The following is a 14,891-nucleotide window of genomic DNA, read 5'->3' on the forward strand; positions in this document are numbered from 1 at the left end:
AGGGTTACACAAGGTCGGTTACAAAGGAGGAGATATCCATATCCGTATTGCCTAGCTTGCCTTCCACGCCAAGTAGAGTCCCACTCGGACACGAGACGAAGTCTTCAATCTTGTATCTTCATAGTCTAACAGTCCGGCCAATGGAGATAGTCCGGCTGTCCGGAGACCCCCTAATCTAGGACTCCCTCACCCACCTTCCATCATGCCTTTGAGCCACTCGATGTAGATGACTGGCTCCGTAGTATCAGTTACAAGTTGCGTTCTGTGAACGTAGCTGAAGGTGACATCACCTGGAAGGTCCTGTTAGTATTTGGTGGCAGAACAATGAGGCTATGCTTCCATCTAGCGAAATACCCACTTGGAGAGATTTTACTAAGGCTTTTCACGAGCATCACATTCCTCGGGCTCTCATTGACCACAAGAGAGAAGAGTTCTTTAGTTTCACCCAGGATAAGATGGTTGTTGATGCTTACAGTAGAGAGTTTGAGAACCTCGCCTGCTATGCTACCGAGGAGGTGTCGACAGACGCTAAGAAGCAGGCTAGGTTCCGGAAGGGTCTCAACCCCATGTTGCGTCGTGATCTCCACCTGCATCATTGTGATACTTTCCAGGCTCTTATGAACAAGGCCATTAATGCAGAGACAGCTCAGCTCACATACGAGGAGTCTCGTAAGCACACCCGTGATTTGGGTTCTTCCTCCGGCTCTAGCTCTTAGAAGCGTTGGATTTGGGTTCCGAACTCCTCTCTTCCACCCGGATATTCACCGAGGCCATCTTATGTGGTGCCTCACCCAGTTAAGTAGTATGCTCCACCCAGGCCTATTGGTAGACCGCTTGTCAATGCGGGTCCACATCCAACTTCAGGGACTTGCTTCACATGCGAAGAGCCAGGAACTATGCACGTGACTGCTCTCAAGCCAACTATGCTCCACCCCAGCCCGAGAAGTCTATTGGTCGTGGTAAACCATCACACAAGATGATCAGTGTCAAGTCAGCTCCCACTAAACGTGGACGTGTGCATCACGTCTCAGCTAAAGACACTCATGATGATCTGGATGTCGTTCTTGGTACACGCCTTGTCAATTGCCATCCAGCTTCGGTTCTATTCGATGCCGGAGCATCTCACTCCTTCATCTTCGAAGGCTATGCTCGTTTGCACGACATGTCATTTTGTGATATGCCAACTCCACTTGAAATCCAAACCCCAGGGTCTAGATGGCAAACTACCAGAATAAGCCATGGTAATGAAATCCTTGTTGACAGACTTGTATTCCATGCATCACTTGTAGCCCTCAAGTCTTCAGATATTAACATCATCTTGGGTATGGACTGGATGACAGCCCATCTTGCCAAGATTGATTGTTTCACCAGGTATGTTCAGCTTACACATCCATCTCGCAAGATAGTCACTGTCTCCACTAGAGTTGCAAAGCGTCAACTCTATTCTCTTAATGCCAGCCCTCTTCCTGACCTTGAAGTTATCCTGATAGTTCGTGACTTCCTGGATGTCTTCCCAGAGGAACTACCAGGTATTCCACCCGACAGAGATGTAGAGTTTGTCATACATCTTATCACAGGAACCGCCCCAATTTCTAGGAGACCTTACAAGATGGCACCCTTAGAACTAGCTGAGCCTAAGAAACAGCTTGATGAGTCCTTGCAAAAGGGTTTCATCCGTCCTAGTTCTTCTCCTTGGCCTTGTCCCATCCTCTTTGTCAAGAAGAAGGATGGTACGGATCAGATGGTTATAGATTATCGTCCCGTTAACTTGGTCACGATAAATAACAAGTATCCGCTCCCCAGGATCACTGACCTGTATGATCAGCTTGCTGGATCCTCAGTCTTTTCCAAGATGGATTTGAGGTTAGGCTACCACCAAATCAAGATCAGAAATGGGGACATTCCTAAGACGACTTTTGTCACTCGTTATGGCTAGTACGATTACACCGTCATGTCCTTTGGTCTAACCAATGCTCTAGCTACATTCTCCTGCTTGATGAACTCGATCTTCATGGAGTACTTAGATAAGTTCGTCGTGGTTTACCTCGACGATATTCTTATTTACTCGAAGAATGAGGAAGAACATGCAGAACATCTTAGACTTGTGTTAGAGAAACTCAGAGAACACTACCTTTATGCCAAGTTCTCCAAGTGCGAATTTTGGTTGCCAGAAGTGACCTACCTAGGCCACGTGATATCTGGTAAGGGCATTGCTATCAATCCCGAGAGAGTTCAGGCCGTTCTTGATTGGACTCCACCTGAAACAGTTAAACAAGTTAGGAGTTTCCTTGGTCTAGCCAGTTATTGTCACCGCTTCATTGAAAACTTCTCCAAAGTGGCCAAACCGCTCACGGAACTTCTCAAGAAGGATAAAAAGTTTAAGTGGTCCCCACAGTGTGAGCATAGTTTTCAGGAACTGAAAAGACGCTTGACTTCTACTCCCACACATGTGCCATCGGATTTCACTAAAGACATTATTATCTATTGTGACACCTCTCGACAGGGGCTACGTTGCATTCTTATGCAAGATCGCCATGTGATTGCCTATGCATCTCAACAGTGGCATCCACATGAGAAGAATTATCCTACACATGATCTAGAGCTTGCAGCCATAGTCTATGCACTTAAGACCTGGCGACATTACCTTCTTGGTAAGCGTTGTGAGATTTACACCGATCACCAGAGTCTCAAGTATATCTTCACCCAACCAGATTTGAACCTTAGACAAAGACGTTGGTTGGAGTTGATCTCAGATTACGACTTAGGGAACACTTACACCCCAGGTAAAGCCAATGTCATGGCTGATGCACTAAGTCATAAGTCCTATTGCAACAATCTCATGTTGCAGCAGGGCCAACTAGTTCTCCATGAGGAATTATGTAAGATTAGCCTTCACATTGCTCCTCACGGATTCCTTTCTACCTTGGTGGCGAAACCTACCCTTGAGGATCAGATCATTACTGACCAGAAGTTTGATAAGGGTGTTATCCGCATCAAGAGAAACATTAAGAAGGGAGTTGGTGCGTGAAAGTGCGTTATATCGACTAGAGGGGGGGTGAATAGGCATTTTTTATGAAAGTCTTCAAAATGTGGGAGTTATGAAGACACGATACGAGATAAACTCTAATACCCTGCAGCGGAAGGTAGACTTATCACATAGGTCAAGCCATAGTCAAGTATCAATACGGTGCAAAGACACATGACTAATACAGCACAAGATACAATGATCAAGGCTGAGGAAGATATGTGACAGCCCAAACAGAACTAGCAGACCCCCCCCCCCCCCCCCCCCCCCCCACCCCCCCACCCCCCACCCCCCCCGGCCCACCCCCCCCCACTCACATCATGAAGACAAAATGGTGCAAACATCAATGACTTCAACAAGAGTGACAGTAAGTAAAGGGAAGGGAAGATGAAACCAGATCGCTGAAGACAATGATTTGTTGGACCAGTTCCAGTTGCTGTGACAACTATACGTCTGGTTAGGGCGGCTAGGTATTTAAACCTTAGGACACACAGTCCCGGACACCCAGTCCTGAACACGCAGCTCAGGACACCCAGTCCTCACCGTATTCCCCTTGAGCTAAGGTCACACAGACCTCGCCCAATCACTCTGGTAAGTCTTCAAGGTAGACTCCCAAACCTTCACAGACTTCGTTCACCGGCAATCCACAATGTCTCTTGGATGCTCAGAACGCGACGCCTAACCGGCTGGAGGATCACAGTCCTCAAGTGTAATAAGTCTTCAGATCACACAGACAAGAAGACTTAAGTGATGCCTAATTCTCTTTGGCTCTGGGTGGTTAGGGCTTTATCCTCGCAAGGAATTCTCTCTCAAAGGCTTCGAGGTGGTTGCTCTCAAACGACAAAAGCCGTACTCTGAATCTGAGCAGCCAACCGTTTATGGTTGTAGGGGTGGGCTATTTATAGCCACTTGGCAACCCGACCTGATTTGTCCGAAATGACCCTGGGTCACTAAGGAACTGACACGTGTTCCAACGGTCAGATTTCAAACTCACACGGCAACTTTACTTGGGCTACAAGCAAAGCTGACTTGTCCGACTCTGGACAAGATTCGCTCTCATAGTCTTCACTCGAAGACATAGGTTTTGGTTAAGCATCACTTCAGTCATTCTGACTGGTTCTCTTGGACCCCACTTAACAGTACGGTGGTTCCTATGACTCACACAAAAGAAAAAAGAACTACGAAAGATCTAAGTCTTCGAGCTCCATAGGCTTCAATGTGGTCTCTTGTCATAGTCTTCAATGTGAATATCTTCATATACCACCTTTGACTTCAATGTCTTCATACATTTTTAGGGGTCATCTCTGGTAGGAAAACCGAATCAATGAGGGACTTCTACCTGTGTTATCCTGCAATTCTCACAAACACATTAGTCCCTCAACTAGGTTTGTCGTCAATACTCCAAAACCAACTAGGGGTGGCACTAGATGCACTTCAATCTCCCCCTTTTTGGTGATTGATGACAAACTAGTTGAAGTTTTCAACGGGGAATATAATCTGTGAAATTGTAAAGGATAAGGAATTGTCTTCATAAGTTGCAAGGGCTCCCCCTGAAGATGTTCATATAAGTAATTTTCTTTTGGAATGCAAATGCACATGGCAGGTTGTACTTGTGGAGATCCACTTCAACTTATGATGACAATCCACTATGCATGTGAAAGTTTATGAAGATAATGACATGCATAATGGAAAATGGACGTCTGCAGAATGATCTACTTGCGGAATTTATCGTCGCACATGCGGAATTTATCATCGCAAAATAAGGTGGCAGATAAGTAGCAGACGACCATCGAGTTTAAGTGTTACAACTCAAAGAACCAAATGTAGCAAAACGAGAGTTGTAGGCACGAAGCAAAATACAAAGCACCCGCCCATATGGACCCGCTTGAAGACTATCAACCTCATATGCTTCTCCCCCTTTTGTCAGTAAGGACCAAAAAGGTTTGAAGACATAGAGCATCTACTCGTTCCCATGCAGAGTAGGTGAAGTAGCAGGGTCGTTGGTGGTGTTTCGTGGTGCTGAAGAGCTTGGAGCAGAGTTGACGCATGCTGAAGGAGGTGGTGGTGAAGTAGCATCGTCTTCATCCTCGATAACTCTGGCAGTCACAGTTGCAGCAGAGGAAGAGAACTCAGAGTCTTCAAGGGATGGAGTTCCTTGCCGCACAGTTCTTCGAGGAGTTGTGGAGTCAAACTTGAATCGCTCAGTGAAGCCATCCTCTTGAAGATCAGCTTCAGACACATCATCGTTAGCCCTTTCCATGTGCGGCGACAGGTTTCATGGGCAACGAAAGCATTCTTGGTGGCAAGATTGGAATGCGATTAACATCCACCAAGAGGCTTTTCATCTGACGCTTCAGCCAGTCATGATGCCTATCCTGTTTCTGATGAAGAGCCACAAGAAGCTCTCGGTCGTTGAGAACACGAGTGCGCTTCTTGGGTCGTGGAGCAGTTGTACTGTCAGTGGCTTCAGTGAGAGCAGGATGCGGTGCACGTGTAGTGCCAGCCAAAGGATACACACGAGTGACCTGCTTCACCTTCAACTGTTCTGAGAAAAACTTTGATGCTCTGCATTCTGAAGACTGAGAGGTTCCTAGGCAGGCTCTGATATGGCTCTGCATTCTGAAGACTTAGAGGTTCCTTGGCAGGCTCAGGATAGATGGCTTCAGTAGAGATATCCACATCAGGCAGAAAAATCCGATAATTGCGAGCAGATGGCTGATATGAGATATCGGAGTGAAGTTTGATGAGCCGCATTACCCATGGGGCGTAGAACTTCAAGCCAAACAGATCAGAGCCTGATGCAGCAAGTTGGCGAATGAAGAAGTCATGTGCATTGAAGCATTTTCCATGAAGAATATTGAAGACCAAAGTCTTCATTGCACCCTCAAGCTTGGCATTTGGAGAGTGCCCTTTGATGGGCCAGAGAGTTCGCCTGATGATGTGATAAGTTGGTTCTTGGCAGATACTCAAGGTCTGCAAACGAAGAACTCCGTGGGATAAGCAGCATCTTGGGGCAATGGCTTCATCATGCTGAGCATCTGACTCATATCAGGTTCAGGCTTCTGAAAGATGCTCTCAATAGCTTCACTATGCAGCTGACAGCCATGCTCGTAGAGATCCCAGGAGTGGGCAAACCAGTGAGCTCAATGATGTCAAAGGCTTTGGCTTCGTGATGAACGTTTCCAGTCATCCACTCCAGGACCCAAGTCTTCGGATCTCTGCTATACCCGCGATGTGAAGTGTGGCATAGAATTGGAGCAGCAGCTCTTCATTCCAATGCTCTTGGTCAGTAACGAACAGCAGCAGTCCAACTTCCTTGAAGCAATCCAAAGCTTCTTCCAGACAGGGCAGACCAGCTATAGCTTCAATGTCAAGGCGCTTGTGTGGGAAGATGCGACCTTGGTTGTAAAGAATGCATGAGTAATAGCTTCGCTGAGGATAGCTCCAGAACCGATCAGATGATATCCTTTCCCTTGAGTAGGGGTTCCTGGAGCTATCGAAGAATGTGTTGTCTGCCCTGAAGCCATTGATATTGAAGGAGCCAGGTGCTGATGCAGGACCTGGGAACCTTGGCAATCTTGGGATTGGCTTCTGTACCTGAGGCCTGTGCTCAACATGATAGTCGAACTGGGACCGGCAGCAGACTCAGGAATAGAAGTGACGGGATCAGTGGCTTCGCTGTCTTCTTCTTTCTTTGGGGAGGGCTCCACATTAGCTTCATTGGTGGTTGTGGCAGCCGCAAGATTTTCATCCTCCACTTGACGAGCTGGAGGGTCGGTCACAAGCACGTTCTCCTTGAGAACTGCTTCTTGTGGGACAGGGAGTGGCAACTTGTGGGACTTCTTCTTCCGCGGCTGATGCAGCCGGATTGTCTTCAGCAGAGACTTGAGGCCTTGGACCTTTGCGAAGCCTGCGCAACGCGGGCGAACGCCTGTGGAGTTGGAGTGGGCTGGGCCTCATAGTCTTCTTCCTCTTGTGGGCGATCCGCCCATGAAGCATCCTGTGCAATTGGCGTCAGTGGACGACCAATGCTGATGAGTTCGCTGTTCTGAGGAAGGACTGCACCATCTTCTACATGGTCATGTTGACCAATGTCTTCAGCAGCGATGGGATCAGCTGCTGGAAAGTCTTCAGCTTCATGAGCCTCTGTGGAAGCAGGCTCATGGTATTGTCAGTTGGCGTTCAGCTTCAGGATAGACCATAGAAATAGGTTCAACTATCAAAGGGCTCTGTGGGAGCAGCCCGATCTTTCTTGGTCTTCCTCTTCTTCTTGGAGAGGGGCAGTAGGAGAGGCTTCAGGATGTTTCCTCTTCCTGGCTTCAGCCTCAGCAGTCCTTGTCTTCTTGAGCTCTGAAGCGGTTGACCGGCTTTTTGGCTTCGAGCCAGTTAGTCTTAGTTGAAGACAATCAGAACTGCTTCTGCTTGGTGCGTCAGGTTCAGCGGTAGTAGGCTTCTTCTTCTTCTTCTTTGCGGCCATCCTAGGGTCGATGCCAGGACGCCCAAGGGCCTTGCGCTTCTCAGCCTCATTATAGGCTTGCACACATCTGTCAGCCAGAGTCTTCATGCGCTCACGCGAACCTTGAGCTTCTTGCGTTTCTTTACAAAGGCTTCCTTGAGCTCGTGCATCATACTCTTGAAGTTCTTCACTTCTTGCACGCTGAGCTTGGCCATATGCTTCTTGAACTGAGCCTTTTCATAGTCAATCTTTTGCTTCAGTTCAACAATGCTGCGGCGCAAGCTAGCTCTGAAGCAATGGCGCCTTGGAAGGCGACACTGAGGCCAATGGGTTGCAGATCTTGACAAAGCTGATGTTTGGCGTGTCAAACCACTCAAGTTGTGGATGATTGTCACATCAAAGAGAGGCAGATCATTGAAGATTTCTGCTTCTTCTTTGCTCTTGATGAGTTGCTCAAGAGCGTCATCTGCAAGATCTTCATCACTTGACAGATCAATGGCATCATTGCGCAGAATGGCAGCAAGCTGTTAGCTCTTGGCCGGTGTGTGGCAGAGGCATCTTGACCTTCTGGGGCTTGGAGATGCGTGATAAATCTTCGGACTGCACACTGTCTTCAGGAGGTGCAGTTGCCAGTGGCTTCGCCCGTGAGATTTTTGGTGAAGGGGCAGGCTTTGAAGCTTTAGGCTTCTTCAACTTCTTTGGCTTCGGCGCTGCAGGCGCTTCATCTGATTCAGCGTCAGCTGCAGGCTCATTCACTGCAGTCCCTTGAACCAAGATATGGGTGATGAGGCCTTCAAGGTTGTAGAAAGGACCGATGACATTGGGTTCTGCATCTCGTGTGCCATCTGCCCTTGGTGCTGAGGGACCAGGGTTGAAGTCTAACCCCAAAGTCTTCTTGTTCTGCTTCGCTGAGTTCTGGGCAAACTGGAAGTTGCGCTTGAACAGATTGTCGTCACGACACCATAGTAGTGACGATGGGTGTGCATCAGCAGGCTGTGGCCCACGGACCATGCAGGGATAGAAGCCTTGTTCAATGGCTTCATCTCTGGACCTGGGTAGAAGATTCTTGTATAGGATGTCTCCCCACGGTCTCTTGATGGCATTTTTCTCAGCATATTCCTGGGTTACAAATCGGTATTTGAACCATTGTTCTGCCCAATATCTTCGAATCCATTGGATTCGGGTCTTGCGCTGATTGTAATCCTCTTCAGGATCTGTCTTGTACAGTTCTGAGGTCATCTGGCAGATCTCTGGATGTTTCTCCACGACGCTTTCTGCCACCCTTCCTTGCTGATTTCTCTGAAGCCATAAACTTAACTTGAAAGGCTTCACACGTTCAAAGGCTTCAAAGGTTTTCGCTTGCTGGACCAACAGGAACTGGCTTCGGGAGAATTTATGTGATGTTGTAAGAATTCTGCAAATGAATGCAGACTATGAGAACCAAAGGATTCTCCCACGGACATGTACCTGTGACAGCATTAAGGTGCGAGGGAAGGGGAAGAGGTCATATGCATTCTCAGAAGATTTTGAAGATAAATCAGTTTAGAAGACATTGACCTCATCGTGCGAAGACATTCACTCATAGATAAGGAGTTGGTTCCAGATTTGTACGAATCCACAGATCAGATACAAGTGAGGAATCTAACTACTTTGTGAAGCATAAGTGAATATACTAGGCATGTTATGAGATGCAGTATGAGAGAGATCTAACTTGTGTGAATAGAAACTGCTTGTGGTAGAAAGTGACAAATCCATAGGATCAACGGTGCTGAAAAGGAAGTTTTATTTACCACACTAAGAACTACTAGACGAAGTGGAAGATGAGGCCGAGAAGTTCGATCTTCCGTGCCCTAACTTGGCGACGGAGGACACCTATGGCGACGGCAGAGAGGACGATGTCCGCGGTTGGCGTGAAGACGGCGTCGGAGAGGTTGCGGCAGCGAAGTGCTTCGTCGCCGGCGTCGTCGAGGGCTAGCGGTGGTGCTAGGGTTCGTGCGAGAGTGGAAGAAGAGAGAATGACCGCTTTGAAGTGTGTATTTATAGGTATAGGGGAGGCACTTCTCTATTACACTAGTGCCCCTGGCGATTCGCATCTGAGGAACACGTGCCATTATGCGAATTTTGGGTTTGTTCCACGTTCCACGCACACCTTGGATTGTCGGTGGTCGTTCCTACCTTCTCCGGTTTCATGTGGAGAAGGAGCATTGAAATGGACTTAATGGTTGTCTCTGTATCTTCTGCTGACAAGGACAGCAGAGAAAGACATATTCGACAGTTTTCAATAAGAATGCATATGATTTTGGAGAGATAGATTTTGAAGATAGAAAGCATAGAGAGGTTAGGGTCCGATCACATTCACTTAGTCAAAAAGAATTCAAACAAGAAGACTAGCTATAAGTGAATGCTGTAGAGGACAGAACACTAGTATATATATATATATAATCAACATAGTGAAGATAATCATGAAGACATGTTGAGATTGAAGCCAAACAAATGTGAAGACATAGCAAATGTAACGCCATGAGTGAAACACTTCAAACAGAACATTTGGTGGTGGCGTTACCCACCGTATAGGAAGTATTAGACCCAGACACGGCGCACAATTATCGTGGCGCTCCGAAGTCAAATTCCACATTAATGTATTCACACTTAGAATGTATGTCTTCATTGATTGAAGATATACTTTACTTCGTGTGTTGCACATCTAAGTCATCAATATGCATAAGGTTATAGGATGTGTGCCTGATCACAGGACATTTGAGGATTCCAGGATATTTAGCTCACACCGTAACTTGCAAAATCTCTTCTCATCCAAGGGCTTGGTGAAGATATCTGCCAATTGCTCTTCAGTGTTGACGTGTATGATATCAATATCTTCCTTTCACAACATGATCTCTGAGAAAGTGATGACGAATTTCAATGTGCTTTGTCTTCGAGTGCTGAACTGGGTTGTTGCAATCTTGATGGCGCTTTCGTTGTCGCAAAGGTAAGCGGCACTTGCTTCAGAATGAATGCCATAGGTCCTGAGTTTGGCTTCATCCACAGAAGCTGAGCGCAGCAAGATCCAGCAGCAATGTATTCAGATTCAGCAGTGGAGAGAGATACACAGTTCTGCTTCTTTGAAGACCAACATACAAGTGATCGTCCCAGAAAATGACATGTGCCTGATGTAGACTTGAGATCCACCTTGTCACCAGCATAATCAGCATCCGAGAATCCAACCAGATCAAACTCTGAGCCCTTTGGATACCATAATCCTAGAGTTGGGGTGTGAGCCAAATATCGAAGAATTCGCTTCACAGCTAAGTGATGCGACTCCTTTGGTGCCGCTTGGAAAGAGCACACATGCAAACACTAAGCATAATATCTGGCCTAGATGCACATAGATAAAGTAAAGAACCAATCATGGAGCGGTATACCTTTTGATCGAACTCTTTACCATTGTCGTCGGGACCCAGATGATGTTTGGCTGGCATTGGCGTCGTGAAGCCTTTGCAGTCTTGCATACCAAACTTCTTCAGGCAATCTTTGAGATACTTCTCTTGAGATATGAAGATGCCGTTGCGTTGCTGACGTATTTGAAGACCGAGGAAGAACTTCAGCTCTCCCATCATGGACATCTGATATTGCTCTTGCATCATATATCCAAACTCTTCACTGTACTTCTGATTGGTGCAGCCGAAGATAATGTCATCCACATATATTTGGCACACAAACAGTTCACCATCATATGTCTTCGTGAAGAGAGTGGGGTCGAGTTGAAGCCTTTGCTCTTCAGGAAGTCTTTGAGTGTGTCATACCAAGCCCGAGGGGCTTGTTTGAGGCCATACAGTGCCTTGTTGAGCTTGTACCATGTCAGGATGTTTTGGATCTTCAAAGCCAGGCGGTTGTGCAACATACACTTCTTCTTCAATCTTGCCATTGAGAAAAGCACTCTTCACATCCATTTGATATAGAAGTATGTTATGATGATTTGCATAGGCCAGCAGTATGCGTATGGCTTCAAGTCTAGCCACAGGAGCAAATGTTTCATCGAAGTCAATGCCTTCCACTTGAGTATATCCTTGAGCAACGAGACGAGCTTTGTTTCTGACAACTTGACCATGCTCATCTTGCTTGTTGCGGTATATCCATTTGGTGCCTATTATATTGTGCTTCCGTGGATCAGGACGCTTAACCAGTTCCCATACATTATTCAGCTCAAACTGTTGAAGCTCTTCTTGCATAGCTTGAATCCATTCAGGTTCCATGAAGGCTTCTTCAACTTTCTTGGGTTCTGTTATTGAGACGAATGCGAAGTGCCCACAGAAATTTGCTAGCTGAGTTGCCCTTGAACGAGTGAGTGGACCGGGTGCATTGATGCTATCAATTATTCTTTCAATCTGCACTTCATTGGCAACGCGAGGATGTACAGGAAGATTTTGCTCTTGCTGATCATTGTCGTTGTTAGAAGGAATGTCTTCAGGCTGAGCATTGTCTTCATGTTGATCAGGTGCTGAGATGATAAGTTCTTCTTCAGGATGAGCTTCAGAAGGTATAATTTCTCCAGTTCCCATTAGCTTGATTGATTCACTGGATGGAACTTCATCTAGCACATTTGGCAGTTGCTCTCTTTGTGAACCGTTGGTCTCATCGAACCGCACATCCACTGTTTCAACCACTTTGTAATGAAAGAGATTGAAGACTCTGTAGGAGTGCGAATCCTTTCCATATCCAAGAGCATTGTCTTCATGTTGATCAGGTGCTGAGATGATAAGTTCTTCTTCAGGATGAGCTTCAGAAGGTATAATCTCTCCAGTTCCCTTTAGCTTGATTGATTCACTAGCTGGAATTTCATCTAGCACATTTGGCAGTTGCTCTCGTTGTGAACCATTTGTCTCATCGAACCGCACATCCACTGTTTCAACCACTTTGTAATGAAAGAGATTGAAGACTCTGTAGGAGTGCGAGTCCTTTCCATATCCAAGCATAAAACCCTCATGTGCTTTTGGTGCAAACTTTGAGGTGTGGTGTGGGTCCTTGATCCAGCACCTTGTGCCAAATACTCTGAAGTAACTGACATTTGGCTTCTTGCCAGTTAGGAGTTCATAAGATGTCTTGTTTAGAAGCTTGTGAAGATAAACACGATTGATTGTATGGCATGCAGTGTCAATGGCTTCAGTCCAGAATTTTCTTGGAGTCTTGTATTCATCTAGCATCGTTCTGGCCATCTCAATGAGTGTTCTGTTCTTGCGTTCGACGACGCCATTCTGCTGTGGCGTGTACGGAGCTGAGAATTCATGTGTGGTGCCCAAGGTATCAAGATATGTATCAAGGCCAGTGTTCTTGAATTTAGTGCCATTGTCACTTCTGATGTGCTTTATCTTGGCGCCAAAATTGTTCATAGCTCGATTGGCGAAGCGTCTGAAGACATCCTGCACTTCAGTCTTGTAAAGGATTATGTGCACCCAAGTATATCGAGAATTATCATCAACAATAACGAAGCCATAGAGGCAAGCAGTAGTGGTAAAAGTTGAGTAGTGAGTGGGACCAAAAAGATCCATGTGAAGCAGTTCGAAGGGTCGAGTAGTGGTCATGATTGTCTTCGAGGGATGTTTTGCCCTCGTCATCTTCCCTGCTTCACAGGCACCGCATAAGTGATCTTTCTTGAACTTGACACCCTCGATGCCTATGACATGTTTCTTCTTCGCAAGGGTGTGGAGGTTCCTCATGCCAGCATGCCCAAGCCTCCGATGCCAAAGCCAGCATTCTGAAGCTTTTGCAAGAAGACATACTGCAAGCTGTGGCCCTGCTGAGATATCTACCACATACAAATCATCTTTTCGATACCCTTCAAACATTAGAGACTTGTCAGATTCCATTAGTACAAGGCAACGATATTTTCCAAACATTACGATCATGTTCAAATCGCAAAGCATTGAGACAGACATTAAGTTGAAGCCAAGGGATTCGACAAGCATGACTTTATCCATGTGTTGATCCTTTGAGATTGCAACTCTACCTAGACCCAATACCTTACTTTTACCAGTGTCAGCAAATGTGATGTGGCTCTTGTCGGATGGACGTAAGGTTGAGTCCATAAGAAGGCTTCTTTTGCCAGTCATGTGATTTGTACACCCACTGTCAATAATCCATTCTGAAGACTTTGAAGACGCTGGTGTCGTACCCTACAGTGCAGTTAGGGGGATAGGCTTCACGAAGAGAATTGTGAAGCAAAAACATTTGACGAACCAGTGGGTTATGAAAACTTAGATCCAGATTAGGACTAATAGGGAGAGTAGCATGCGATTCAGGAACGAAGTACATAATGATGCCATTCGGGCATTTTATCTTGCGCCCTACAAGATTTTTAAGGTCCCCAGCAATAGCGTCATACGATTTTGGTCTTCTGCTGGAGACCTTTCCCTGCAAAAGAGAGTTAAGCTTTCTTAGCCACCCACATCTTCAAGGGTGGCTTAGAAGCAATAAGTCTAAGTGCAGCATCTGAGAATTTTGGCTTTGGAGCCCTAGAAAACAGTCTTGCAGGCGGACAATAGTACTCATAAGAATAAGCATAATAGTTCTTGGTCTTATGAACATGGCGGTTTGATGAACCGCTCTCATATTCATATGCCTGAGTATGGTTTCCCTGCAAAACATTTGCGTTAGTGCGACTCAGGTGAGTCCTCTGTCTGTATGAAGCCTTTGGACAGTATGAAGCCTTTGGTCTGAGGTTTGTCTTCTTCATGTGAGGCGTCATGATGACATTCACAGGAAGATTCTCCAGACACCTTTTCAGAACCCAGATCTTCTTCATAGGCGGTCCATTCCTATAGTTAGTACCAATGTACCTGGCAAACACTTCACCATTCTGATTCTTAAACAGTATATAGTTTGCATCAAAGGATTCATCAATGATAATGGGGTTAGAACAAGTGAAGCCAGATAGATTGGATGGATCTGTTGAAGGTTCCTTTGCAGCAACCCACATGGTTTTGGGGTACTACTCAGGTTTCCAGTAAGAGCCATCAACATTCATTTTCCTTACGAAACCAACACCCTCTTTCCTCGGGTTTCGGTTCAGAATCTGCTTTTTGAGGACATCACATAGTGTCTGATGCCCTTTAAGACTTTTGTACATCCCTGTTTCAAGCAATGTCTTCAACCTAGCATTCTCATCAGCAATAGCAGTGGTATCCTCGGCAGAGGGGTTAGTTACCACATCAACAGTTGAAGATATTGCAACAGTAGTAGCAGTAGAACATTCAGCAACAGAAGTAGCATTATCACGCTCAATGCATTTAAGACATGGTGGTTCAAATCCTTCCTGAGCGGAACTGATCTGTTTGGCGCGAAGTGACTCGTTTTCCTTTTGAAGATCTTCATGAGCCGCTCTCAATTTCTCAAGATCTTGCTTCCTTTGAAGATAAT

The sequence above is a fragment of the Triticum urartu genome, chromosome 6 (genome assembly GCF_003073215.2).
Source record: "Triticum urartu cultivar G1812 chromosome 6, Tu2.1, whole genome shotgun sequence".
NCBI classification, from domain to species: domain Eukaryota; kingdom Viridiplantae; phylum Streptophyta; class Magnoliopsida; order Poales; family Poaceae; genus Triticum; species Triticum urartu.